Consider the following 27954-nt stretch of genomic DNA (forward strand, 5'->3'; position numbering starts at 1 on the left):
CTCACCAAGCGGAATGTATCGGACTGTAGAGCGAACCTGATAACCCTCATTGCTTTAATATTACTGGTGAGTTTGTCTTTCTTATCCTGAGGAACCTCCTTCATATCAATGAGCAACTGGTTGTATTCCTTCTGAGTTTTAATGGTTCTTTTGGTTTCAGAGTGAACAAAAGGACCGAAAGTAATAGCTTCCCAGATCAAATACCCATTATCTTCTGAGCCAAGAACATAGTCTTCAAAATGAAGAGCCCATACTTCATACTCGTGAGGATATAGAATCGGAATCCTTGTTGTTGATCCTATGCTGTTTGAGATGTTAATTGGATTGGTTTGAGAATCGTCGTGCGACATGTTGACTTGATTTTCGTACCTGTTAAGAATCAGACTTGTAAGATCGTATTAGGGTAATATCAAGATCCCGGAGTGGCATCAACAAAGTAATGACGGCTCCAACAGATTCGATAATAGCGGAAACCCTAATGATTTCTTCAAACAGAAGAGATGTGTATGATTTACACAGTCTCCCGCTCTGATACCAATTGATAAGACTAAAATTCTTATAGATCGAATATATTTTGAACAAGTATAATATGAACACGAAGTGAAGTAAGAACATAGAATGAATCAACAATGTGTTGAATGATTAAAAGTCACGCCTCAGATGAACTCGATGAAGAATTTCAACTGTAGAGGCGTTCTAGGGTTTACAAGAATATATCTATCAAAAACTTTCATTAGATCTACGATGCATGCATGCACTATTAATACTTAAACCCTAATAAATGATACGACTTGGACAGGCCCAATACCGAATACTAAATAAATAAGCCCAATGACGCAATCTATTATACCCAACAAATGCTAGTCTAAGGAGTCCAGATCTATGAATTTGAAGCATTGGAATTGATTAGAATCGACTGTATGGATTTGGTATATAAGGGACTCGACGAGTTGTTCTTGTGACTCGGCGAGTCGGGTCGTGAAACCCTAACCCTTTTCTAGTTTTGAGTGAACCCGTTGAGTCTAGGAGATGACTCAGCGAGTTGGGCATGATTAAGACTCAGAAACTGAAGAACTCGACGAGTCCAAGGAGGGACTCGACGAGTTTAAGTCGCTTTATCCCAATTCTGTACAAGGTAGAACTCGACGAGTCTGTGAAGGGACTCGACGAGTTGACTAGGTTATCACAAGACTGAATAGCATGGAACTCGATGAGTTAGGAGACAACTCGACGAGTTGGGGTTTACTGGGAGTTGACCATGACTTTGACTTGACCAGAATGTCGACTTTGACCAAGGGTAAAATGGTTATTTTACCCTTAGAAGGATTCTCAGTTTTCTGACTAAGTATTATTGTATAGAGATAGTCGGGGAGTCGTGGGAGCAGCCAGCAGAGATTCCTTACACACGAGTTCAGCACCCTGTTTGAGAGGTGAGTTTCCTTCAGTAGGAACGGGTCTACGGCACCAAGGTCGGCCCGTATATGTGATATGTTAGTAGCTGAGTGTGGGCGGGGCCCGAATCTTATAGCAGCCGAGTGTGGGCGGGGCCTGAATCTCGTAGTATTATTTGAGTATAGTTGTGTGACTGTTTGATAGGAGTAGATATACTTGTTGTCTGTGTGATACTTGTATGTATGTTATACAGCAGAGTGTGGGCGGGGCCCGAATCTCCATGAGAGTGGGCAGGTGTAACACCTGAAACCCAAAAGGATAATTAAAGGAAGAAAACCCCAAGTAAAGAAGGTCTACTCGCCGAGTCCAAGGGGGGTGACTCGACGAGTAAAAGGAAGATCAGGACGTGGGTAGGAAGGACCTACTCGACGAGTCGGTAAGACCTACTCGATGAGTTAGTCAGGGTTTGAGAAACCCTAAATCCAGGTTTGTGTCTCCTATTTAAGCATCTTATTATCCACCTTTCTGCCCCAATCTCAGCCCCACTGTCCAAACCCTAGATCTCGAACCCTAATACTTTAGTGAGCCATTATTGAGTGCTCTTGAGTTCTTTGAAGCTTGAAGAAGAAGGAGAAGCTTGGGGGATTCAAGGAAAGGCTTGTAGATCCAGAAATAACTTCTCATTCTCTTCATTTTCTGGTAAGCAAGTCTCAACCTTGCTTAATAGCTTGATAGATCTCTTCTTTGTCACTTTATGGGGTTTTTGGTCCAAGGAACTTGATTCTTGGGTTATGGATGTCCCAAGAAAGGATCTATTCAGATCTGGAATCATTTAGGAGTGTTAAGGCATAAAGATGCAAATTTTATGCCATTGAAGTCCCCATGCAAGCTCTAAGGTGTTAGTTTGGCCTTGATAAGCCCAAAAGGCCATATATGGAAGGAAAGCCTGAGACTTTATGTGCTCATATGGTGACTAATATCTGAATCTCATTTTCATGTTTTGGTTTGAAGTAATATGAGTTTTGGGACAAAGACTTATGTCTTAAGGAGCTAGGGTTTGAGCTAAACCCATTAAGAAGGACTAGTAATGGGTAAAGTTGGAAACTTTACCCTTAAGAGGTCATTTCTAGGATGTAGACAAAGTTTGGGACTTAGATCTGAAGTGTAGGGGCTTAATCCATTAAGATAGCCCAAACAGACTGAGGGACTCCGCGAGTCCAGGGAAGAATTCGACGAGTCGAAGTGAGTTGTTCCGTTTTCTGTTATGGTAGAACTCGACGAGTCTGAGGAATGACTCGACGAGTTGATGTGATAAGTCATGACCATGAGTAGTCAGGGAACTCGGCGAGTCAGGGGTTGACTCGACGAGTTGGATCGTGAATTCAGGAATCTGAGTTTTAGAACTCGACGAGTTGATGGGGCATCTTGGCGCGTTGAGTCAACTCGGAGCGTTGACTTTGACCATTGACTTTGACTTTGACCAAGGTTGACCTAGTTTGACTTTTGAGGGTATTTTGGCCTAAGTGCTATTTTGGTACTGATAGCTTGGGGAGCCGAAGGAGTAGCAGTTCGGGGAGTTTCCAGGTAGCAGCCAGAAGAGCATCAACAGGGCTTCAGCAGTGCCATGTGAGTCTTCTCACCATACCAATGGGTCTAAGGCACCAAGGCCGGCCCATTTTATGTGATGTGGTACACTAGCTGTAGTAGAGATATGTGGTATGATAGTTAGCTTTATGCTAAGTGGTATACTAGTGATTATATGATATTTGCATGGAAGACCCCGGGGGGAGCCCGTGGCAGTTGGCTATAAGACCATGTGGGGGAGCTCATGGCATTCCTAGGTAAAGACCATGTGGGGGAGCCCATGGCATGATGGTATAAGACCCTGGGGGAGCCCACGACATCCTTATATGTGTATGTATGTGTTATGTAGTATGATAGCTACTCCTGTGATATATGATATGCTATATGATTATGTATGTTATTGCATGGAAGACCCCGGGGGGAGCCCGTGGCAGTTGTATATAAGACCATGTGGGGGAGCCCATGACATTTCTAGGTAAATACCATGGGGGAGCCCATGTCATGAAGGTATAAGACCTTGGGGGGAGCCAACGACATCCTTATATGTTGTTGTGCATGGCTTATGTGGTAGAGATAGCTTGTATAACTAATATGACATGTGGTATGTGGTAGAGATAGCTTTTATAGCTAATATGATATGTGTTATGTGGTTTGTGTGTGGCGTATGCTCTGGGGGACTCACTAAGCTTTGTGCTTACGGTTTACCGTTTTGGTTTCAGGTATCATCGATTGGAAAAGAAGGGCTCGGATTGATCGCAGTGCACACACCTATGATTTCCGCAATGAATAATTTTGGGATAAACTCTGATAAATGTTTTACTTAATAATGATTTAAGATGTTCGAAATAAATGGTATCAATGTTTTATCTATATTAAAAATGAAATTTTTACCCTTGATTTTTGGGTCGTTACAAGTTGGTATCAGAGCCTTGGTTTGAGGGATTCGGCATACTTTCGGGTGTGTCTGAACTCAAACTGAGGATCTGTAAAGTTTTCAAAAAGAAAAATGTTTTCAAGGAAAAGGTTTTCTAAGACAAGAAAGGGTGTGGTGCATGCAATCAACCGAGCTCAAGTAAGTTTCCCCAGAATACCCATATATGTTATCTGTTATGACTTGGTTTATGGATCTAAGAATCGCATGCTAGTTAGGGCTAGGAGATATGCCTTTATATGTTGTATGAGCTGGTAGAATTACATGCTAGTGCTGAGTAGGCAGCGATAGATTGGCCTAATGTGTGAGGCTTGTAGCCTTGGAGATATTGGATGCCATGCTAGAATGATGATGATTATTGGTATTAGTAACTGCTAAGTGTATGCTTTTAAAATTGTATACGGTTAGGATCTTATAGCCTTAGAATAATTGATTTGGCCTTATTTCATGTTCCTCGTCTGGTTGTGGTCCTAGGGTAGAGTCTATTATTCGACAGTCTATTAGATCCTGTTTTGTGTATAATTTGCATGCATAAGGCAGCCGGCAGTGAGGATGGATGGATGTGGATAGCATGAGTTGCGATATGTGGGTTGAATGTTCTATGACAGTCCTTTGGATCGGAGTGCTACTGCACGAATGCTGCTTGCTTTGTGCTTTGTGGAACTCTTGAGTGATGGGAGTCAGCTACTAAGTGGATATGACGATATCCAGGAGGTTGATGGCTGGCATCATGGGGAGTTCTTCAGCAGCTGATGGCAGGGTGAGGTTGGGAACCTAGGGAAGCCTAGGATATGCTCCAGTGAGTTAGTGGGGCGGTTCGGTGAGGTTGGGAACCTAGGGGCAGCCTAGGAGTTGCTTTGGTGAGTATTGTGTTGCTGTTTAGCGGATATTTGGTGCACCAGTAGAGTAGGTGACTTAGAGGATTCGGGAGGATTGCTGAGGAAAGTATGGATAGGTGTGGAAGGTAGTATGGGCCCGTACTACTGAAATCACATGATCCATACTCGAATCGGGGAGAGTCTTGGAGAATCTAAGAAGCTTATGAGAGGGAGAATTCTTGGTTATGCTCTGATAGTGAGGGTAGCTGCTGTGCAGAATGCAGATGATTATTCTAGATAATATGTTAATGGTTTATAAACAAAAAGGTGAAACTAGCTCTTTGTGACATAATCATGATAACCCACAATGAAATAATAAAGTTGATAAAAACGATTTGCTTAATAAGATGAGTGATATTACTAATAAACCGACCCGATAACCAAATTTTTTGACCCGTTAATTTTATTATTTCATTTATATAGGACACATGTGAGTTTGAATCCTAGATTCGCCACTGCCCAAGACCTCTGTGTCAGCTAACTCACACAAATTTGCACCATCCAGTCCCAAACAGTCACATATACTACGCCCCAAACCATTACCAGTCTCATTCTGAATAATCACGGTCGACATGCTAACAATAACGGGGACAACTGCAACTAACGCTAGTGCTATACCACACTATCTACTCTTCCCTAGCTTTTGACCCTTCCCGGCCCTCGTACGAATCCTATGCTTTCAGTAGTACGGTCCCCTACTACCTTCCATACCTATCTGTATGTGTCCCGAGAATTGTATGAAAGTCCCTAAGTCACTACACTAAACCACTATCAATCTCAAATATCCATGCCACCCCAAGCACACACTACCACTCATATATCATACACAAAAAAACATATCTCCTAAGTAGGCATGCTATCCTAACTCATGTTATGCATATCATACTACAAAACATATAACAACAATTCAAATACATCATATAAAGCAAGAATGGATAATTTGGGAAATCACTTTTCGAGCTCCGACTATCTGTACACATCGCATCTTCTATTTTCTTCTTTTTAAATGAATATTCTCCAAAAAGCTTTAACAAAATTCTCAGGTCCAGAGTTTAAGTTTGGAATCCCACGAGTGTTCATCTAAATCCCTCAAACCATGGTTTTGATACCAACTTATAACATCCCAATTTCACAACCAAATTTTTCGTTTTTAATTCCATAAAAAATAGTTTTCATAAAAACCATCCCAAGAAAAGTCATAATGTCAAATACAATTCCACATCAAAATATCAAAGTGTTATAGTAAGCACGGGATCTGCATTGTTGCGGATGAATGTGTACAGACAGGCCTTCGCCTTTCCACGATCACATATGATGCTTGAAAACAATAACAGCTGGGTAAGCATGAAGCTTAGTGATTTTCCCCAAATACCACATACAACACAACACACATAAACAGTTATGGGTTATCAGCGACCCTGAAGACTATATGAAGTCTCACTCGGCAAACAGCATGCCATGTAGGTTAACAGCAACTATGGAGACTACCCGAAGTCTCAGTGGACGAACAGCACTCCATGTGAGTTATCAGCAACCCTGGAGACTACCCGAAGTCTCAGTACACACAACAACACATATCATAGAAAATACATCCAGCTGGTCAACACATATGTATATTACCGCACAGACAAGTATAGTGAGAAGACTCACTACCGCCTACTAGACTCCTCACAGCACACTGCGTCGCTACCGGCACATCTCCATGGAATGTGTAGCTATAAGTAACCAGTGATGAGATAGCCACCCAAACAGATGATCCTACTCTAGAGCCACAACCAAACAAGGAACGGGAAAGAAAGCCTAGATTAAGAGTTCTCAAGCTATCCTACATGAGTACATACGACCCTGAGGCATCCCACTAGACAATAACAAGCCTACTGGTACTCGAACCAGCATACCACTACTGCTGCATCCTAACACATAAGGATATGAATATATCTAACAACTCGGTAACCAGCCTACTGGTACTCTAACCAGCATACTTCTAATGTTGCATCCTAACAATATGGATATAAATATATCTAACAGCTAGGTAACCAGCCTACTGGTACTCTAACCAGGATACATCTACTGCTGCATCCTAATACATAAGGATATGAATATATCTAACAGCTCGGTAACTAGCCTACTGGTACTCTAACCAGCATACCTCTATTGTTGCATCCTAACACATAAGGATATGAATATATCTAACAACTCAGTCACCATCCTACTGGTACTCTAACCAGCATACCACTACTGCTGCATCCTAACACATAAGGATACATATCCAAAACTAGTGGGCCGGTATTGGTGCCTTCGACCCACATGCACAGTGAGGAAAAACCCACCTGAATCGAAGAACCCTGAAACACTACGAATCGCTTCCTTTTCTGCGCTGCTTGCTCCCACAAACCTTCTAAACCAAAACATGATAGAATCTTAATCAACAACCCAAATCTTAGTCAAAACGAGTATAATTATAATCGATAATTTTGAAACCTTTATATAATTATACTATCACTATTTTATGTCGTGACACATTCGTGTGTGTGTGTGTATATATATATATATATATATATATATATATATATATATGTCCACCTTTGATTATAAAACATGTATATACATATGCCGTGTCCTTTTATTAAGAATCTATACACATAACTATATATCAACATATTTACTACTTATTTTACAACTTATATATATATATATATATATATATATATATATATATATATATATATTCATTTTTGTTGATTTAGATGGTAAGGATATTTCTTGATTATATATATGAATATTCTATGTTCATGTCATGATGAATATATATATATATATATATATATATATATATATATATATATATATATATATATAACATTAATTTGTATAACCACATAAAGTTTTACCCATTTTAAACATAAGAGATCTATTTATGTATAAAAAATCATATATACTTTCATAAATCATTTTATGTAGAATATAAACATAAAATCAATTGTAAATATATTTTTCATGTGACATATTTGTGATTATAGTTCCAAATAAACTAGGGAAGAACCCCGCTTTGCGGGGTTGGATACGCCAAGAAAAAAGACACAATTGCCTTGGTCCATATAAAATCACAAATTATGAGTTCTCATCATTCTCCCCTATTATACTCAAATCGTATATGACTACTTGTCCCCCCACCTACTGAGAATAAAACATAAGTAGAGCAAGTCTTGGCGGTGGTTCGTGGTGGTGCCGCCTCTTTAGCTACCAGATCAGAGGTGTGGAGAAGCCTAGGTTAATCGTTTTCCCTGAAACAACGAACCAAGAGCAAAGGTAAATTAAATATCGAGATGGGCACAAAATAAGTTTACTTAAAACTACAAACATAATACATACCTTTAACTGTAACGATCATTCTATGAAACATTATCAACAGGTAGAAGTCTAACTATTATAACCATCAATTAGCTGACCCAAAAAATCCTCTTAGAACGAAATCATAATACCATTCAACCATAAGCACAATATATGCCTAATTTGAAATGAAAACCTAAATTTTTAGTAATATTTTCTATGAAATCATATACAAACTTATAAAAAAAACTATTTTTATGTTTTTTTAAGCAAACTCTTCATAGTACTTAATTAGAAAAAATGAAAATAAGATGCCAAGAGGTACAAAATGAAAACATAAAACTATGATGCCAACATATAGAAACAAATTAGACAAAAATAAGGAGGAGATAAACAGCAACAGGTGAAACAGGATAAGTGGCACTTTGTGAGCTTGGAACATCAAGAACACCATTTTGCCAATGTCCAGATTGAGTCTCTCCATTTCTGAAAGTGTACATTCCAAGTCCCTGTCTTCTTCCTTCATGCCATGAACCTTCATATCTATGACCATTTGCAAAACTGTAAACACCAAAACCATGCATCTTGTCTGCAAGATATTCTCCAGCATATGTATCTCCATTCCTATAAAAAAATTGGGTCTTTCATTCATTGTATTTGTATATTATTAAAGATTAAACAAACAATCTTGATGTGCATAGATAAAAGAAAGTAAGGATTTTTACCTGGAATGGTAGTGGCCAAGACCATGTTTAACACCCCATTTGAACAAACCTATGAAGCCAATATGCATGGGAGGACTTCAAGGAATTGCAGGAATTAAAGCTTGTTGATACTGCAGCTTCTGCTTAACTTCTATATATATGGTAAATTTCTACCGCCCTGCAATCAGCAAAAGACAATACCAGTAAGCCGTAATATCAAACAAAATAGGGAAGCCCATTTGAATCCGAGAACACAGAGGAGGTAAGAAGAATACTTTCAGCATATCTGTCTGGATGTGTAACAGGGGCCATGTATAGCTGAAATGAAACACAGATATAAAAATACCTGAACATCGTGATTGACAGCGACAGGGGGAAGAAGACCACAATAACATCAACATGTTAACGAATATTCAATCAACCCTAAGAACAATTGCAGCTACAACATAGAAGGATTCAGACATTCCTTTTCCTTCTTCACCACTAATCCCACATGAAAACAAAATCATCAGAAAATGTCTCAATTAGTAAACAAAATCAACAGGTATGAGAAAATAAAGTTAATAACTTATCAACATACCCTACTTTTCGCATAAATATCAACAGATATCAGAGAGAAGGGTGAGGCAGAGAGTGGAGAAGATGAAAGAAAGATCGATAACCAAAATGGAGAAAAGGGTGAAGCCCTAAGAACATTAGCAGCAAGAAACGTGGCGAGGAATTCACCGAATCGAAGGTTGAAATCAAGAGCCGACGACGGAGCAGATGAAGGGCAAATATCAGGAATTCCATATATATCTGATTCAAACCATCCAGTTTAACCAATTAATCAAAAACCCCCGACGGCGGTGACGGCACCGCATCCAACACTGAAGAGTAGCGCCCCGTCAAAACTCGTCATATCCATGGTAAGATGGCGAACTGAGGAATAAGAGCGATAGTAGGGTTTTTGAATAGACGGTGGAAGAGGGGTATTCTAGGAAGGGTTGAATGAGTTATGGAAGGGAAGGAAAGTGAAAAGGTGCGGGTTAGTTGGTGCAAGGCCAGAAATCTGTAGAAGAAAGATAACACGTGTAAGGAATCTGTAAAGAAACGTGATGACAATGTAACACCACATTTATCATCTTTGAAAAAATAAACAAAGAAAACCACTTTTCACTTATTAAAAAAAATCCTTAAAAAAAAAAAAAAAAAACCCACCAATCAAAAGGAAGTCCTGTTCACCAATGACTTTAGAATATATAATAACATGAACATAAAATGCAATATAAGGTTATATAAACATAATAAGCTTAAAACAATATATATAAACGTAAATATGACATAAAATACATATAAACTTTAAGGAATGTAAATAAGCTTATACGACATGAATTTTTGTGTGTATTCTTTCCGGAAATAAATTAAAATATGAAAAAGGAGCCGTAGAGACTCACCCACGTAGTGTTAATTGGTTTAGGAAATTAGGATGTTTTTGGTTCCACCAACTCGTGAATTAGATGTCTTTTGGAATGTCTAAGCACATATGGACATGGATTAATAAGTTAGAATTTATTAAGGTTCATTTATACAACAAATAAGTTGTTTTTGATACAAATGAAGAAAGGAAAAGTATAAACAATCACCTAGGATTTCTAGTGCCAAAGTAGATGACCAAAAGAAGGTTAAACACTAGGATTTAAGGAGAAAATGAGAGTGTTTCTTGGACCTTTTTAGCACTCAAAAAACAGCTCCTTATGAGGTTGTTTTGACTTCGAAAACAACAACAAAAAGAGGGGTTTTTCTTCGGTCTTTAATTACTCGAAAACCAGCAAGAAACTAAGGAGGATAAGTGATTTCTTTTTGGTGTCATCGAAGGAAACAATAAACCAGGGGAAATAAGGGGTGTTTAGGGCTATAAATACTCGACACCAGGGAGCGGAGGAGGGCTGAAATGAGAACTGAAACCGAGGGGGCAGTAGCTCCCCTTTTGCTTTTGGTTTTGGTGGGTTTCGAAGAGAAGGAGTGGGATGGAAAATGGGTGAGTTTGAGTGGAGGATAGAGAGTGTTTGGAGAGTGTTGAAAAGGAAATAGAGATAGAGAAATAGAGAGAGGGTTCATGAGTTATAAAAGAGAAGTAGGGAGGGATGTGTTAGTAATATCTTTGAAGATATAATATGATCATTTACATGTACTTCAAATATTCTTCTAGTTGATGCTTTTAATGATCTATTTAGGATTTGGTTGAATCAATTAACTTAGTTATGAGAGAGGGCGCTAATGAGATTCAGGGTGAGAGACTAGGATTTGTTTGGGTTAGTTAAGTCCATGCGCTTCATAATCTTCCCATATCCTTAGTATCTTGAATTGATATAATGCATGTGCATGTAATGATGAATGAATTGTGGTTGTATGTGAGAGATGCGTGAGGCATGAGAGGACTTATCTAGTGAAGTTTCAATTTGAATATTTTGTTGTTTACTTGCAAATTTTATTCCATGCACACTCCTATTCTAATTGTACAAGTTGTCAAATTTTACTACAACACACACACATATATATATATATATATATATATATATATATATATATATATATAATTGCTTTTTAGTATTTATACAAGAATACATAACTTATAAATACTAGAGTATTTTTAATTACACATGATATATATATATATATATATATATATATATATATATATATAAAAGATTGATAGTTTAATGTATAATTATGTACATAATGTTATTTATTTTCCCTCATCCTAATTCATAAATTAACTAACTTGATTTCTTAAAATATTGTATACATGAGTGATGGTTCCAAATAGGTTCACGGAAGTCATATTTTTCCGTTATCCGAGGCGATGTTAAAACAATAATTAGAATTTTGTGTTCAAATGGTTTTTATTTGATAGTTTTCACGAAACCGATTTTAATTCGGGATAACATATTATAAAAATGGACTTAAACATTAGACACAAGTCTTAGATCAAAAGATTTTTTTTTCAACTTTTCAAATAAAGCATAATTAACTCCTCAAGCAATTATAGATAATATAACCCCTATTGCTTATAATTAATATAGATCATTGTACAGTAGATCATATTTTTACCAATTGTCACATTTTCCACCCGTTAAAAGAATTTTGTCTCAATATTCAACTTGTAGACGGGGTATCACTAAACAATTAGGGGTATTTTAGTCTCATCTGGTCTTCGCGTTCCCAGGTGAATTCTGGTCCTCGCTGAGAGTTCCAGCGCACCTTTACGATAGGAATACGACTTTGCTTTAGACGCTTGATTTCTCGGTCCATAATCTCCATAGGTTCTTCAACGAAGTGGAGTTTTGTGTTCAATTAAATCTCATCGAGAGGTATCACATTGGTGTCATCAGACAGACACTTCTTTAGGTTTGACACGTAGAATACATCATGCACTTTGTCCAACTCTTGAGGTAGCATTAGTCGATAAGCAATAGGACCAATTCTGTTGAGAATTTCAAAAGGTCCTATGTATCTTGGGTTCAATTTTCCTCTTTTCCAAATCGAATCATATCTTTTCAGGGAGAGACTTTCAACATCACTCGGTCTTTGACCTGGAATTCCAGAGGTTTACATCTTACGTCGGCATAACTTTTCTGACGATCATGTGCAGCCTTAAGCCGATCTTTGATTTGCACAATCTTCTCGGTCGTTTCATGGATTATCTCGGGTCTAGTACACAAAGTATAATTTGTGTGCTCTTCGGCTAATTGGGTATCTCCGACCTCCGCAGCATATAGGTGATCGACACTTTCGTCTGTATAAAGCTTCAAACGGTGCAACGTTGATGCTGGTATGATAACTCTTATTATAGGAGAACTCAATCAATGGTAAATGAGTATCCCAAGAGTTTCCAAATTCAATCACACAAGACCAGAGCATATCTTCTAAGGTATGAATGGTTTGTTCACTATGACCATCCGTATGCTGATGGTAAGTCGTCCTCATATCTAAGTGAGTTCCCATGGATTTATGAAGAGATTGCCAGAAACTAGAAGTGAACCTACTATCTCTATCGAAGATAATAGAAATCGGAACTCCATGAAGTTTGGCAATTTCCCTGAGGTATGTTCTTGTCAGCTTTTCTATCTTGTCAGTTTCTTTTTTTGGTAGGAAATGGGCAGACGTAGTTAATATGTCAACCACCACCCAAATAGTGTCGTAACCACTAGGGGTCTTGGGCAGCTTTATGATGAAGTCCATAACAATTTGTTCCCACTTCGACTCGGGAATCTCAGGTTGTTGTAGTAATCCCGAGGGCTTTTGATGCTCCGCCTTGACTGTAGAACAAGTCATGCACTTGCTCACATAAGTGGCAATCTTGGCTTTCATATTAGGCCACCAATACAATTTCTTCAAATCCAAATACATCTTGTCGGAGCTAAGATGTACAAAATATCTTGATATGTGAGCTTCGTCCAAGACTAAGCTTCTGATGTCACTAAACTCTGGTTTCCAGATTCTATTCATGAAATAACGCATCCCGTCATCCTTAAGCTCAAAATGTTTATCCATTCCTCGTAAAGCCTCTTCCCCAATATTTTCCTATTTTAGAGCTTCAAGCTAGGCTTCACGAATTTGTGCATTGAGGTTAGAATGGATGGTCATAGTCAGTGCTTTAACTCGTCAAGGTTTCGCATGCTCTTTGCGACTCAAGGCATCGGCTACGACATTTTCTTTGCCTGGATGATACCGAATTTCACATTCATAATCATTAAACAACTTTATCCGTCTTCTTTGTCTCATGTTCAGTTCTTTTTGATCGAAGATGTGCTGGAGACTTTTATGATCCATGAAAATAATACACTTCGTGTCATACAAATAATGTCTCCAAATCTTTAAGGCAAAAACTACAACTCCCAGTTGTAGGTCATAGGTCGTGTAGTTGTTTTCATGAATTTTGAGTTTTCGAATGACATAAGCAATTACCTTTTATGTCTGCATTAATACACACCCCAATCCTTGGATTGACGCATCATAATATAAAACGAAGTCTTCAGTTCCTTCCGGTAAGGATAGGATCGGTGCACTACACATCATTAGTTTCAATTTCTAGAATGTAGTCTCTTGCTTATCTCCCCAACTGAATTTTGTTTCTTTTTGTGTTAATGAAGCGAGAGGTTTAGCTATCTTGGAGAAGTTTTCTATAAATCTCCGATAGTACCCTGCAAGGCCTAAGAATTGGCGCACTTCCGTTGGGGTCTTTGGTGCATCCCAATTCTTAAGTGCTTTGATTTTTGTGGGCTCTACATGTATCCCTTTGTTACTCACAACGTGCCATAGGAAGTGTACTTTCCTGATCCAAAATTCACATTTGGAGAATTTGGCATAAGATTTTTCCTTTCTCAGCAATTCCAAGATCAATTTTAAATGCTAGTCGTATTCTTCTTATGCAATTGATGTGTAGTGCACCGATCCTATCCGGTAAGGATAGGATCGGTGCACTACACATCATTAGTTTCAATTTCTAGAATGTAGTCTCTTGCTTATCTCCCCAACTGAATTTTGTTTCTTTTTGTGTTAATGAAGCGAGAGGTTTAGCTATCTTGGAGAAGTTTTCTATAAATCTCCGATAGTACCCTGCAAGGCCTAAGAATTGGCGCACTTCCGTTGGGGTCTTTGGTGCATCCCAATTCTTAAGTGCTTTGATTTTTGTGGGGTCTACATGTATCCCTTTGTTACTCACAACGTGCCATAGGAAGTGTACTTTCCTGATCCAAAATTCACATTTGGAGAATTTGGCATAAGATTTTTCCTTTCTCAGCAATTCCAAGATCAATTTTAAATGCTAGTCGTATTCTTCTTATGCAATTGATGGAACTTCTTACTAATTTCAACACTTTCGTTTTTAGTGATAAATGGGTTTGGGATGCAGGAGGTGTTGATCAGTTTACACTTACAAAGGCTTGAGGAGTTATTGATAACAAATCTTTTCCAGACGGAATGATAGCAACTAGATGGAATAAGTACCCTCCTCGAAAAGTAAATATTTTTATTGGTGTTGTCGTCTAAATAGGCTTCCAACCAAGCTGAATTTAGTCAAAAAAATGTATCGACATTCATACAGTGGTTTGTACTACTTGCAGTACAAATTTTGAAGATGTTGGCCATATATTGATTTATTGTGTAGCTGCTGATGATCTTTGGAAGTTTTTGAGCAAGTGATGTGATATCTCTATTATGAGCTTTCATAGAGCTGAAGACTTCATTATTTGGTTAGATTCTATTCGTTTGTCTAACGTGAAACGAGAAGCATTGGAAGCCCTAATCATAACAATGTAGTGGCTTTTATGTAATTTTCAAAATGGTACTCTTTTTGGTGATCAAAGAGTTAGACGTAATATGTTAACTGGTAGTTTGGTTGATTATTCTTATAATTGGTTTGGGTATATGAATAAAAAAGTGAGTGTTAGTCGATTGTCGTGATATTTAAACCCTGTTTTGACTTGTTCATTGTAATTGGATAATGTTAGCTTTTTGGTAAAAAAAATTTGAGTGTTAGTCGGTTGTCGTAGTAGTTATTTCATTATTATCCATCTCTTTTTCTCTTTATCCCCCTCTCTCTATCTATCTCCCCCTCTCTCTCACACACACACACAAACACATAGATCACCTTTAAGAACATCAAGAACGTCCAACTCAAGTTTCAATCAACATCACTTTATTGATGAAGATCTAATCGTTTTGTGCCACTAACGATTTGAACAATAACTACCACAACAGGACCGCCATCACCATCGGAAAATCAATACCTGGTCCTCCCCTTCCTTCTCCGGCGAAGTAGATCCTCCGATATTGTCCTTTAATCCCATCAATTGATTTGGTCCTTGTCGTTGATGTTACTGATAAATTTTCAAAAGAGCATTCGATTTGGTCACTGTCGGTGGACTTGTATAGGGTGTGAGAAGCAGATTCTCCGGTAACCTCATCTTTCTTGTCTCATTTTCTGTTATTGTTGCACACACTGATTTTTGAGTTAAGAATGACACCATGAAAACACGACATTGCATCGACCCACATCCACTTAAGTTCATCAACCCCATGTAACAAAAAAATTGGGTCATCATGGTTTTTTCAAGGAATAGAATTGGGTCGTCATTATTTCGAAAACCTAAAAAATGAAAACCATGAACTTGAAATCCTTAAATCAACAATAGAATCGTCAAAAACCAGTTCTTCTTATTGGCAACATGTAATTGCCAATCTAGAGTATGAATAACATATAAGAGATCATACTAAATATCAGATAAGATAACACACTTACCTATCGAAGGAAACCATACCAACGTTTGATGTTGACAGAGAATAAAGGCTCGACATGTTAATCACAGTTTCAAAATTGTCGGAGAAGCCCCAATAACCTTCGTCACAACTACTTACCAAATCGAAGCTACTTACCAATCGTTGGAGAACCCCAATCATCGAAAACAAAGCTACTCACTGATCACCGAAATCCCTAATCGTTAGAAATGAAGCTTACCAAATAAATATGTTCTCTAACTTGGATATTGTAAAGACTCTCTAGAAAGTTAATTGTGTTATGAACATACTTAACAAATAAAGATATTCTTAGGCTGGAGAAAGTGGTGTCACACTCCCTCATTTTGCCACACTGCCACGCAGGCGCCACATGTGATTTTACCACAAATGTGTGGTTTCTTGTCACACCCAATGAGTGGTGTCACACTTTAGTTTTTTCTTAATAAATAAATACTTCATTTTTTTAAAAAGATAAAATTTCATTAATTTAAAAAAAGTTCCATTACATTGCATAACATAAAAAAAACCTAAAAAATTAGAAAAGTAAACTAAAAATATTAAACCTACAACTTAAAAAAAACACACATCAAACGATTAAAAATTGGAAAAAAATAAGAAATTAAAAACGATTAGCATAACGTTTTTTGACGTTCTCCTTCATTGCCAACAAAACTTGAAGCTCCTCACTGGTCAATTGCGATGTGTTCATTGTTAGTACTCTCGTGACGCTGTTCCTTTGTTTCCGAGCCTCTCTATTCAAAGCAAGTTGGAAAAAATTATCCATTCTTTCTTTTATACATTGCACATTGTCCCCCATTTGTTTAAATTCATCCGACTCCGACGCTTTGCCATTGCCTTTGCTTTTTTACTTTGTCCCTTCCCATTGGTCGGAGGGTGGCGAAACTTGAAGGGGCTCATCATCGTTGAGGTCGAAACCAACACGAGCATCCGATGTAGTGTGATCGGATTCAGATGTTCTTGAGTGTTTTGAGCCACTATCGATATGCTCGTCGGATGTTTTGTTCTTTTTCCATTTTTTGTTATCTTTGACTAGATTCCAAACTTCAAAAAAACTTGAAAGCATTTTTGTCTCTTTTTGGTACACGTTAAAAGCTTTCTGCAAAATCACATCGTCATTTTTGCCACTTTTCCATTGACGTTTCATGTTGTTATACAAATCGTTAAACAACATGATTTCTTTGTTCATATTTCCTCATTTCGAGTACACTTAATGTTTTGAACGATATGGTGGTAGGTTCATTCCTTTGTGGAACCTAGCTCTAACGTGCATCAAAAAACGATCATGTTTTTGGTTCGCTCCCGTCATTGAATCTTCTGAAACGTCAATCCATGGTTATGCAAATACTAACACTTCTTGGGCTTACCGTGTTTAACCTCTGCCTTCTCTTTTCTTTTATTTTGTGCTCGAGCGGTTTGAGTTTCTTAAACAAATTCGGGTTCGGAATCAAAAATGGGTGTTTGTTGATCAAACTCAAGTTGTGTTTGTGGAACAAACTCAGGTTGAGACACAAAATCAAAAGGATTAAAATCTAGTTCGAGTTGTGGTAGTGTTTGTGGAAGTTCTTGTATAGGTCGTCGTGATTGTGAGATTTGTTGTGGATAATTGGGAAACATACCGCCATAGTGGTAATAAGGGAGCGAATAAATCGGTTGATCGTATGAAGGTCTTGGGGTTGTGGTGTTTCTAGTGAGTGTTTTTTGGTTGGTAGGCTTTTTGGAAGATGACATCTTGAGAGGATTTGAAACAAAAAGATGGTAAAATTTAAAGTGTTTGTGAGTAAGTTTTGATTAAAAAACCTTATGTATATATATAGTTAGTAAAAAAAATATTTAAATTTGAAAATTATGACCGTTTGGAATGGTCCAAATGAGCTAGCCAATCACAAACCAGCACCAACCGCTCCCTCCCATTGCCACATTGTGGCCTTAGCCGCACCCTAACCACACCGGAGGGGGGGGGGGTGTTCGGCTGTCACGGTGGCGAAACCGCAGTCTGGAACCGCGCCACTCCCCCCGGTCTTAATTGTTAGATGCAATAAGGGTCAAAATGTAATTTCATATGTGCTTAACAACAAATTTTAACAAAATTAGTGAACAGTTAGTCATAAGGATCATTTATGTGCGAAGTTTTCTCGAAAAAAAACAATAATATGCTAAGTTTTGTTGAGGTCAAAACTGCAAATTTGGTCATTGTGGTTTGCAAAAATCTTTGAATGGGGTCCAAAAAATTTCCAACTTGCATGAAAGGTCCAAAATCAAGAGTTTCCGGTGAATTTGGACCTAAAATCGGGAACTTTTTGTAAATTTGGTCATTGATGGACTTTAAATGACGATTTTACCCTTTTAATTTCTTTTTTATATTTTTTTCATATTTATTTTAATACTTAGTTAAATAAAAACAAAATAACAAAAGAATTGGGCACACCCCCACCGTCCCTATTTTCTCTCTTTCTAACCTAACCCAAAGTATCTTTTTCATCTAAACCCATATCGATGCTTCAGAGTCTCTCGATGCACTGTTCCTCCATCCGACCACCATCGATGGCCAGTGCCGATATTTTTCTCTCTGCCGTCATCAAGCTTCATTTACACCGTTATGCCGTCGAGCTTTCTCTGTGTTGTTCTATTCCTTGACGATGAAAATCAATGATGCAATCGTTGTCTAATTTATGGATTTAAGTTTCATGGTGTTTTCAAGACTCACTTGCACTTTTCAACTGAATCGGGTTGAGCATTGCTTCTCTTATGCACCAATCGTCAAGGTATACGCTTTCTTTGAGTTAGAGATTATTGATGTTGTATGTGTCATTCCATAAGGTTACATCAACAAAGAGAAAACGCTTGGAAATGGATTTTCCTCAGAGGTGTTTGATCATTTTGTTATTGGTTTTCCCTCTTATTTGGAAGAATTTTCTACAAGTTGTCCCCAAAGAAGATCATCTGATGAATGTATTTTAACAGAACATGAAGAAGGGAAAGACTCCATTGAACGACATATGCATGTAATATTCTTTAACACTCTGGATCATGATTTGTGAAGAAAACACACACATGAAATTTCTGAGAAGAAGATGATGGTCGGATTTGCAGATAGAGGAAGAAAAAGTACAAGCAGAAGAAGAAGAAGGTATGTGTGTGTGTGAGAGAGAGAGAGAGAGAGAGAGAGAGAGAGAGATAGAGGATGTTCACTGGAAAGACCGATGAAATGCTTGAACACGAAATCAAACCCAATGTAGATAAAGATTTTTTGCTTCACCAAGAAATTATTTTCCTCATTCATTTAAACTTGGATCCATTGTTTTTGTTGTTGTAATCGTGGATTCGTATAAAGATTTTTTGGAGATGATGTTTCGTCATTCTTTTATTGATGAACTTGTAATGGTGGGTTTAAATAAAGATTCTATGGGTTTAAATTTGTAGCTCTGTGAAGGCCGTTTAAGTGTGTATGTGTGTGAAATATGTATGTGTAGTTTAAGTTTTATAGGTGAACACAAGGAAGAAGAAGACCGGTGGGGGACCTGTCCTCTTTTTAAAAAAGAATTAAAAATGTATTAAATTAAAAATAAGAAAACTCAAAAAAGAAACTAAAAGGGCAAAATAGACATTTTAACTTTTTTGGACCAAAACTACAAAAAATTCTTGATTTTGGACTATCCATGCAAGTTGAAAACTTTTTGGACCCTATCCAAAGTTTTTTGAATACCATATGGACCAATTTTGCAGTTTCGTCTTTTGTTGAGAGAGACTATTCATTCAATTTTTTTTTCATAAATACTATTATGGCTTTTGGGGACAACTTCAAAAAAGTACACCATATAATTTGCAATATCTCGTTTTTTGAAAGAAAAAATAAATTAAAATTATATAATATTTGGGAAAATTTCATATATATCCTTCCAAACTCTAAAAATTACTTCAATATCCTTATAAACTTTGATATTTACGTACATATCCCTCTAAAACTATAAAAATTACATCAATATCCAAAATCAATTTTTAATTAGAATTATATTAATTTTTATTAGTTTTTTTTATCTAATATTCAAAATTATATATTAGTTTACCAATTTACCATTTTATCTATTAATAGATTTATCCATTCTTCATTACTACGTATTATCTTCTCTGATCAATTCAACACCCCCTTTCCCGTCTCCCTCACATTCTTCTTTCCCTATAGACCTCTATCGACCACCACCACCTTCAATCACGTCAACGGAGCCCTGATTAAGCCGGAGGATTAAACAAAGTGTTCTATTTCGGTGCCTAAATGATTGGATCTGGGTTGTGATGATCGATTTATCATTGATTTTAGCTTCGGCTTCAAAAGCACAGACGAGGGGGTTGGACGGAATCAGAGTTGTGGTGGTGCTCAGCACCAGAATCAAGTCGTATACAACAATCACATCTCTTCTGAAGATCCATTTTGAACTCTCCCTGTTCATAATCACGTTCGGTTGTTCTTCAACCAGGTTCGTCCCCAACCAGCTCCTCAATACGTACTTGAAGTTCGGTCAATCACAGATTGCCCGGTCATTGTTCCACGTAATGCCGAAGAAAAACATCATGTCGTATAACATATTGGTCGGAGGATTTGTATAAAGTGGCGATTAGGATACAGCACACAAAATGTTCGATGAAACGCCTGAAAGAAATATCGCGACATGGAATGCCTTGATTGCAGGTTTGACCGATTTTGAATGTAATGAGGAAGCTTTGAGCCTCTTCTGGGAAATACACGTTGTGGGTTTTTATCCCCGATGAATTTACTCATGGCATGTGAGATCAATAATCAATTCTTGATTTCTTTTCCACCCTTTTCAAAAGTTTATGCCTTTCTTATAACTGGAATTCATTAATGGAAGTGTTCTTCGTGGATGTGCTGGCTTAAAAAGCTTAGTCGTTGGCCAACAGGTTCATGCATATCCTGTTAAAACAGGAGTCCAAGTTAATGTGATTGTGTTGTAGAACAAATATTAATAGGGAATGATCCCAAAATCAGCAGCAATTTGTATTAATCTTGGAAAAATTGCAATACAAATAAGAACAATGATAGAAGCGAATGATAAAAGTAGTAGTTGTTCGAGATGCTACAAATCTCCCAGGAATAGAAACTTCTATGAGAATAATCTGATGCCTCCCTCCCAGGTGTCCCTTCCTTCAAATAGACTAATTTGACAGCTGGCCCTAGAACTTCCCAAATTGCCCCTGTCGTCCCACTACCTCTGCAGGCCTGATGGCAGGTTAGTGGTCCCTCCTGCGTGTGTCATTTTTTTTATTCTTCATTCTCTTGTACGTGAACTTAAATGGAGGTTTCACAACATTACTCCTCCCCCAAAGTTCAACCTTGTCCTCAAGGTTGAATTCTGGAAAGGATTCTGACATAGTGACAAAGTCTTCCCAAGTAGATTCAAATTCTGGGACTTCCTTCCACTTAATCAGTACTTCAGTTCTCTGACCCTGCTCCTCGGTCTGGACACGTACCCCTAGCACTGATTCCGGATGCCAATCCAGCCTCAAGTCCTCTCTCATCTGAGCTGGAAGAGTGGGATCTGCAATCTGGTTTCCAATTGCCTTTTTGAGCTGAGACACATGAAATACAGGGTGAATTTTCGCTGTGTCCGGCAATTGGATTTGGTAGGCCACCTTTCCCACCTTTTGTGTAATCTGGAAAGGCCCATAGAACCTAGCTGCTAGCTTCTGGAAGGGTCTGCTAGTTAGGGACTGCTGTCTATACGGCTGCAACTTGAGGAACACCCATTCTCTTTCTTTAAAATCAACATTCCTTCTGTTCTTGTCCGCCATAGCCTTCATCTTCTGTTGGGCTTGAAGTAAATGACCCTTGAGATCTTCCAAGATTGCATCACACTCTAGGAGTTGATCCTCAAGAGCAGAAACAGATGTATCTCCTTTCTGAACCTTTATGACTCGGGGAGGATCACGTCCGTACAAGGCCTTGAATGGGGTGGTCTTTCCCGCCGTGTGATAAGCGGTGTTGTGGCAGAATTCAGCCCATGGGAACCATTTGATCCACGTTTTTGGTTTCCCTTGGATGAAACAGCGAAGGTAGAGCTCCACTGATTTGTTAACAATTTCTGTTTGACCATCCGTTTGCGGATGGTAGGCAGTGCTCCTGAGCAGCTGAGTGCCTTGCAGTTTGAAGAGCTCCTTCCAAAACAAACTCATGAAGATCTTGTCCCTATCTGACACAATGGAAGTTGGGAACCCGTGCAACCTCACAATTTCTTTGATGAAGGTGGCAGCTATGGTTGACGCTATAAATGGGTGTTTGATCGCTATGAAATGAGAGTATTTAGTAAGTCGGTCTACCACCACCAAAACTGAATTGTACCCTTTCGATTTTGGCAAAGCTTCAATGAAATCCATTGAAACTTCATCCCACACCTGATCAGGAATTGGCAAAGGCTGGAGCAGTCCAGCCGGTTGGGTATTCAAGGATTTTTGTGTCTGACATGTGATGCTCCCTTGCACATACTTTTGAACCGCCTTCCTCATGCCGACCCAAAACCACTCCGCTGCCAGTCTTTGGTAGGTTCTGAATTCGCCTTCATGCCCTCCAAATACAAAGTCGTGAAACTCCTTGAGTAAAACCTGCACAAACCTTGATTTTTGGGGTATGACCATTATGCCCTTATACCATAATTTCCCATTCTCCCAGCTGTATCCTACGTGAGCTCTTTCCCCTGCTGTAATGTCAGCTATGATCTGTTGAATGAAGGAATCATTAGCCACTTTCGCCTCGAGTTCATTCATTGGCACTGACCACGAGGAATGTAACGATTGTAATTCTGCCTCCACTGGGGTTGCACGCGATAGGGCATCGACGGCGTTGTTTGCGGATCCGGGTTTGTATTAGATTTCGAAATCAAACCCTAGAATCTTGTACATCCATTTTTGGTATTCTGGTCCCACCTCTCTTCGTTCCATCAGGAACCTTAAGCTCCTTTGATCGGTTCTGATGATGAAGTGTCTGCCAAGTAAGTAGTGCCTCCACCGTCTCACAGCCAATACTATGGCCATTAATTTTTTTTTCATAGATCGATTTGAGTCTATTTCTTACTCCCAACACCTGGCTGTAATAAGCTATGGGGTGCCCTTCTTGAATCAACACGGCCCCCAACCCGGTCCCGGAAGCATCAGTTTCCACAATAAATTGCTTGTTGAAGTTTGGCATGGCAAGAACAGGCGTATGCACCAAGGCTGATTTTAAAGCCTGGAAGGCATCCTTTGCAGTTGCGTTCCATCCAAAATTTTCTTTTTTTAGTTGATCTGTCAATGGAGAGGCAATACTTACGTATCCTTTGATAAATTTCCTGTAATACCCGGCTAGACCCAAGAATCCCCTCAGCTCCTTCAAGGTTGTCGGGGTTGGCCAAGCTTCGATCGCCTTGATCTTCTCTTTATCAACAGCAACCCCTTGTTCTGATATCACATGCCCCAAATAAGCGATTTGCAGCTTACCCAATTCACATTTGTTTGGGTTTGCGAAAAATTGGTGTTGGTCTAGTGTTTGCAATACCAGTTCCATGTGTGTCAGATGTTGACTCTCATTTTAACTGTACACTAGGATGTCGTCGAAGAATACTAGTACAAACTTGCGTAGATACGTTTTGAATACCTCGTTCATCACCGATTGGAAAAGTTGCTGGCGCGTTAGTAAGGCCAAAAAGCATTACCTTGAATTCGTAATGACCTTCATGGGATCAAAAAGCTGTTTTTGGTATGTCTTCTTCCTTCATTCTGATTTGATGATACCCCGACTTAAGGTCTAACTCGGAGAACACATGAGAGCCATGCAATTCGTCCAACAACTCTTCTATGATTGGTATCAGAAACTTGTTCCTAACAGTCAACTTGTTAAGATTGCGATAATCAACACAGAACCTCCACGACCCATCTTTCTTTTTAACTAAGAGGATTGGACTTGAAAATGGACTTTGGGACGTCTGAATGATACCTGATTTAAGCATATCCTGTAACAGTCTTTCAATTTCCTCCTTTTGAGTGTGGGTCTATCGGTAGGGTCTAACAGACACAGGCTCAGTTCCTTCTTTTAACTGAATGGTATGTTGCTGATTCCTCCGTGGTGGCATCCCCCCTTTCCATGAAAACACCGAGGCGTACTGATGAACTATTTGTTTAAGGTAATCAGCGCAGGCTGGCAAAGTCTGAATGGTCGGATGCTGTTCAATGAGGCTGAGCTGCACCCAAATTCCCCCACCCACTGATCCAAGAGTTTTCACCATATTTTTCAGAGTTATCTTGGCTCGTTCAAGAGAAGGGTCGCCTTTCAATGTCACCCACTGTCCACCTAGCTGGAACTTCATGTGTTGAGTTTTCCAGTTTGTAGTTACCGGTCCTAAGGTTTCCAACCATTGAACTCCCAGTATAACATCAGAAGTTCCCAAAGTCAAAGGAAGGAAATCTTCTCGGATGCAAAGGCCCTGTAATTGCAGTAGTACCCCTTCACACTTCCCACTTCCAGTGTCTGCTTCCCCGGTGCCCAGAGATATGCCAAACCCCACGGTGGGAGTTATTGGCAGGTTGAGTTGTTGTATCGCCTCTAGAGACAAGAAATTATGCATTGCCCCGGGGTCAATGAGGACCACGACTTCGGATCCTGCCACTTTCTCTGTTAACTTGAGTGTTTTTGGATTGTTCGTTCCGACGACTGAGTTTAAACAAATACCCGATAAGACAGTCTCTTCTGGGGTCTCTGTCGCGAGCTCCGATTCCAAATCCAAGGTTGGCTCTGTTTCTGGTTCATCATCCTCATGGGTGATCAAAACACTCAACTCCTTCTTTTTGCAACGATGCCCCAGATTCCATTTTTCATCACATCGGTAACAAATTCCCTTTTCTCTTTTCTGTTGCAATTCTTGATCTGTGAGCCTTCGCACTTCCGTGGTTCGGTTAGTTGAAGGTTGACTGGAGCTATTTCTGGATCTAGGGTTAGCCGAGTAGATGGTGGTCTTAATGGGGGTGATGAGTGGCGTCGTTTTCTGGGTGAGAGAGGTGGGAGGATTTGGTTTCCGTGAGGCGTGGGATCGCAACTTTCCTTCAACCTTGATTGCGATTGACATCGCATGGTCAATAGATCTGGGCTCCAAGAGTTGGACTTCAGTCCTAATTTCCTCCTTGAGCCTATTGACAAACTGACCCATGATAACATCGTCCGAAATGTTTCTAAGCGGAGCAAGTAATTCAATAAACGCACGTTGGTACTCATGGACCGACCCGGTTTGACTTAGGGCTAACCACTGTTGATAGAGCGTACCTGCGTAAATCGGACGGAACTGCCTAAGGAGGAGCGATTTCAATTCGTCCCATTGCGTAATAGGTCGTCTTCCGTGCTCCCATTGAAACCAAAGTAAGGCGTCTCCTTCAAGAGCCACCACTGCCGCCTCCAACTTTTCACTCTCAGATAGTCTGTAAAAGTTAAAATATCGCTCCGTTCTCAAGATCCACCCATCGCGGTTTTCATCGTCGAACAGAGGCATATCCAACTTCCGATATCGCCAGTTGGTTCCCCCGGTGTGGCCTTCTCCCCCCCGTTTCTGCTTCTGGTTCCTCCGGTGTCGCTGTGTGACGCTCCGCTGTAGACCTTGGGTGTTTCTTCGATGGAAGGAATCGGTGAGATGCTAGGTTGTTCCTCCTCGGTGGTCTTCCCATGGTGGGTTGTAGCTCGATTTTTGGACAAGGCACCCAAGATTTCCTCCATCTTTTGGTCCATCTTCAGCTGATGTTGGTCCATCTTCAACTGAATTGAAGCTATGGAATCAGCTTGGTGTTGAATCTGATTCCCTTAGTTCTCCAGTCGATCATACAAGGTTCCCAGCTCCAGTTCCAACGATTCCACCCTTTTAAGATGGGCTCCTCCAGTCTCTTTACCCCCTCCTTTTTCTCCAGCCATAGTCCCAGGGACTGCTCTGATACCAATTTGTTGTAGAACAAATATTAACAGGGAAGGATCCCAAAATCAGCAGCAATTTGTATTAATCTTGGAAAAATTGCAATACAAATAAGAACAATGATAGAAGCGAATGATAAAAGTAGTAGCTGTTCGAGATGCTACAAATCTCCCAGGAATAGAAACTTCTATGAGAATAATCTGATGCCTCTCTCCCAGGTGTCCCTTCCTTCAAATAGACTAATTTGACAGTTGGCCCTAGAACTTCCCAAATTGCCCCTGTCGTCCCACTACCTCTGCAGGCCTGATGGCGGGTTAGAGGTCCCTCCTGCGTGTGTCATTTTTTTATTCTTCATTCTCTTGTACGTGAACTTGAGTGGAGGTTTCACAACAGATTGTAGGGAGTTAACTTGCTCACATGTACATCAAATCAGGAAGTTTATCAGAAGGAGAAAATGTGATAAAATCCATGCCCTTACAACTAGAATTCATTAGAAGAGTGAGATGTTTATGTGCATATGGAAACCATCTCATAAGTAGAATGCTATTTTGGAAACACTACTAAAAGTAGAGTGTTATTTTGGATTTTTGGTGTTATTGCTAGTCTTTTGTCAAAGTTACATGTTAGGTTATTTTGGTATTTTTACATGTTAGGTTATTCTGTTTTTTATTCTACCTTGTTTATGGTGTTTTTTCTTTTTCTTTCATATAATTTTGTAGCTTCTTATTTTCTATGCATTGTAACTTTCCCAGCAGGAGCTGGTTGTTATATTTAATGCATTTTATCCATTCAAAAAATGAAAAGTTTGGTATTATATTGATTTATTTCATAGTTTATAGCATTTGTAATAAGGGTAATTTCGTCCAAAACATCTATTGAATCTTTAGTGGCTGTTGGACCAAAGGGTAATTTTGTCCAAAACATCAACAATGTTGGTCCTTCAAGTGATCATTTAGATGGCCCTATGCAGAAAAATATTACAAAAATAGTCCTTATGGCAGAAAAATAGTACAAAAATGGTCCTACGCAGAAAAATATTACAAAAACAGTCCTTATGGCAGAAAAATAGTACAAAATTGGTCCTATGCAGAAAAATATTACAGAAACGGTCCTTATGGCAGAAAAATAGTACAAATATGGTCCTATGCAGAAAAATATTACAAAAACAGTCCTTATGGCAGAAAAATAGTACAAAAATGGTCCTATGCAGAAAAATATTAACGGTCCTTATGGCAGAAAAATAGTATAAATATGGTCCTATGCAGAAAAATATTACAAAAACAGTCGTTATGGCAGAAAAATAGTACAAAAATGGTCCTATGCAGAAAAATATTACAGAAACGGTCCTTATGGCAGAAAAATAGTACAAATATGGTCTTATGCAGAAAATATTACAGAAACAGTTCTTATGGTAGAAAAATAGTATAAAAATGGTCATATGCAGAAAAATATTACAGAAACGGTCCTTATGACATAAAAATATTTCTTAAATGGTCCCAAAACAATGACATAAAAAGTCCCCGTGGCAGAAAAATATTACTGAATTGGTCAAAAAATAATTGCATAAGTGGTACCTGTTGCAGAAAAAGATTACAGAAATCACCACTGTGGAAGGAAATTATTAAAAAATGGTCCCTGTAAACAAAAACAACTACATAAATGGTCCGAAAACAAATATAAATACCTACTGTGATTAATGCGACCTGTCGAACTGATTAGCTTGGAGACGAGATACGCTCACGAAGAAGTTGATTCCAATATTAAAGGGGCTTTATCGAATTAACAGATAGGATTTGTTACGTGATTTAGTTTGTGAATTAATTAAGAAAGGGTGATTTAATTTGAGATTTAATTAGGAAAGGGTAAATTGGTAAACTAATATATAATTTTGAATATTAGAT

At 38.7% G+C, this 27954-nt stretch overlaps 2 long non-coding RNA genes across 2 annotated transcripts; one reads left to right on the forward strand and one right to left on the reverse strand.

Moving 5' to 3' along the window:
- Positions 1 to 7766: 7766 nt before the first annotated feature.
- Positions 7767 to 9933, reverse strand: LOC145119118 (uncharacterized). Its single transcript, XR_013713686.1, has 4 exons — positions 9400 to 9933; positions 9166 to 9302; positions 8841 to 8997; positions 7767 to 8739 (listed from the first exon to the last, which is right to left on the reverse strand). It is a non-coding gene; the product is annotated as an uncharacterized LOC145119118 (long non-coding RNA).
- A 10278-nt stretch (positions 9934 to 20211) lies between these two features.
- LOC145119185 (uncharacterized) lies at positions 20212 to 26877 on the forward strand. The gene is made up of 2 exons (XR_013713713.1): positions 20212 to 21364; positions 26447 to 26877. It is a non-coding gene; the product is annotated as an uncharacterized LOC145119185 (long non-coding RNA).
- The last annotated feature ends 1077 nt before the right edge of the window (positions 26878 to 27954 follow it).

The sequence above is a fragment of the Lactuca virosa genome, chromosome 6, assembly GCF_052849685.1.
Source record: "Lactuca virosa cultivar CGN04683 chromosome 6, Lactuca_virosa_CGN04683_v6, whole genome shotgun sequence".
In the NCBI taxonomy this organism is placed as follows: domain Eukaryota; kingdom Viridiplantae; phylum Streptophyta; class Magnoliopsida; order Asterales; family Asteraceae; genus Lactuca; species Lactuca virosa.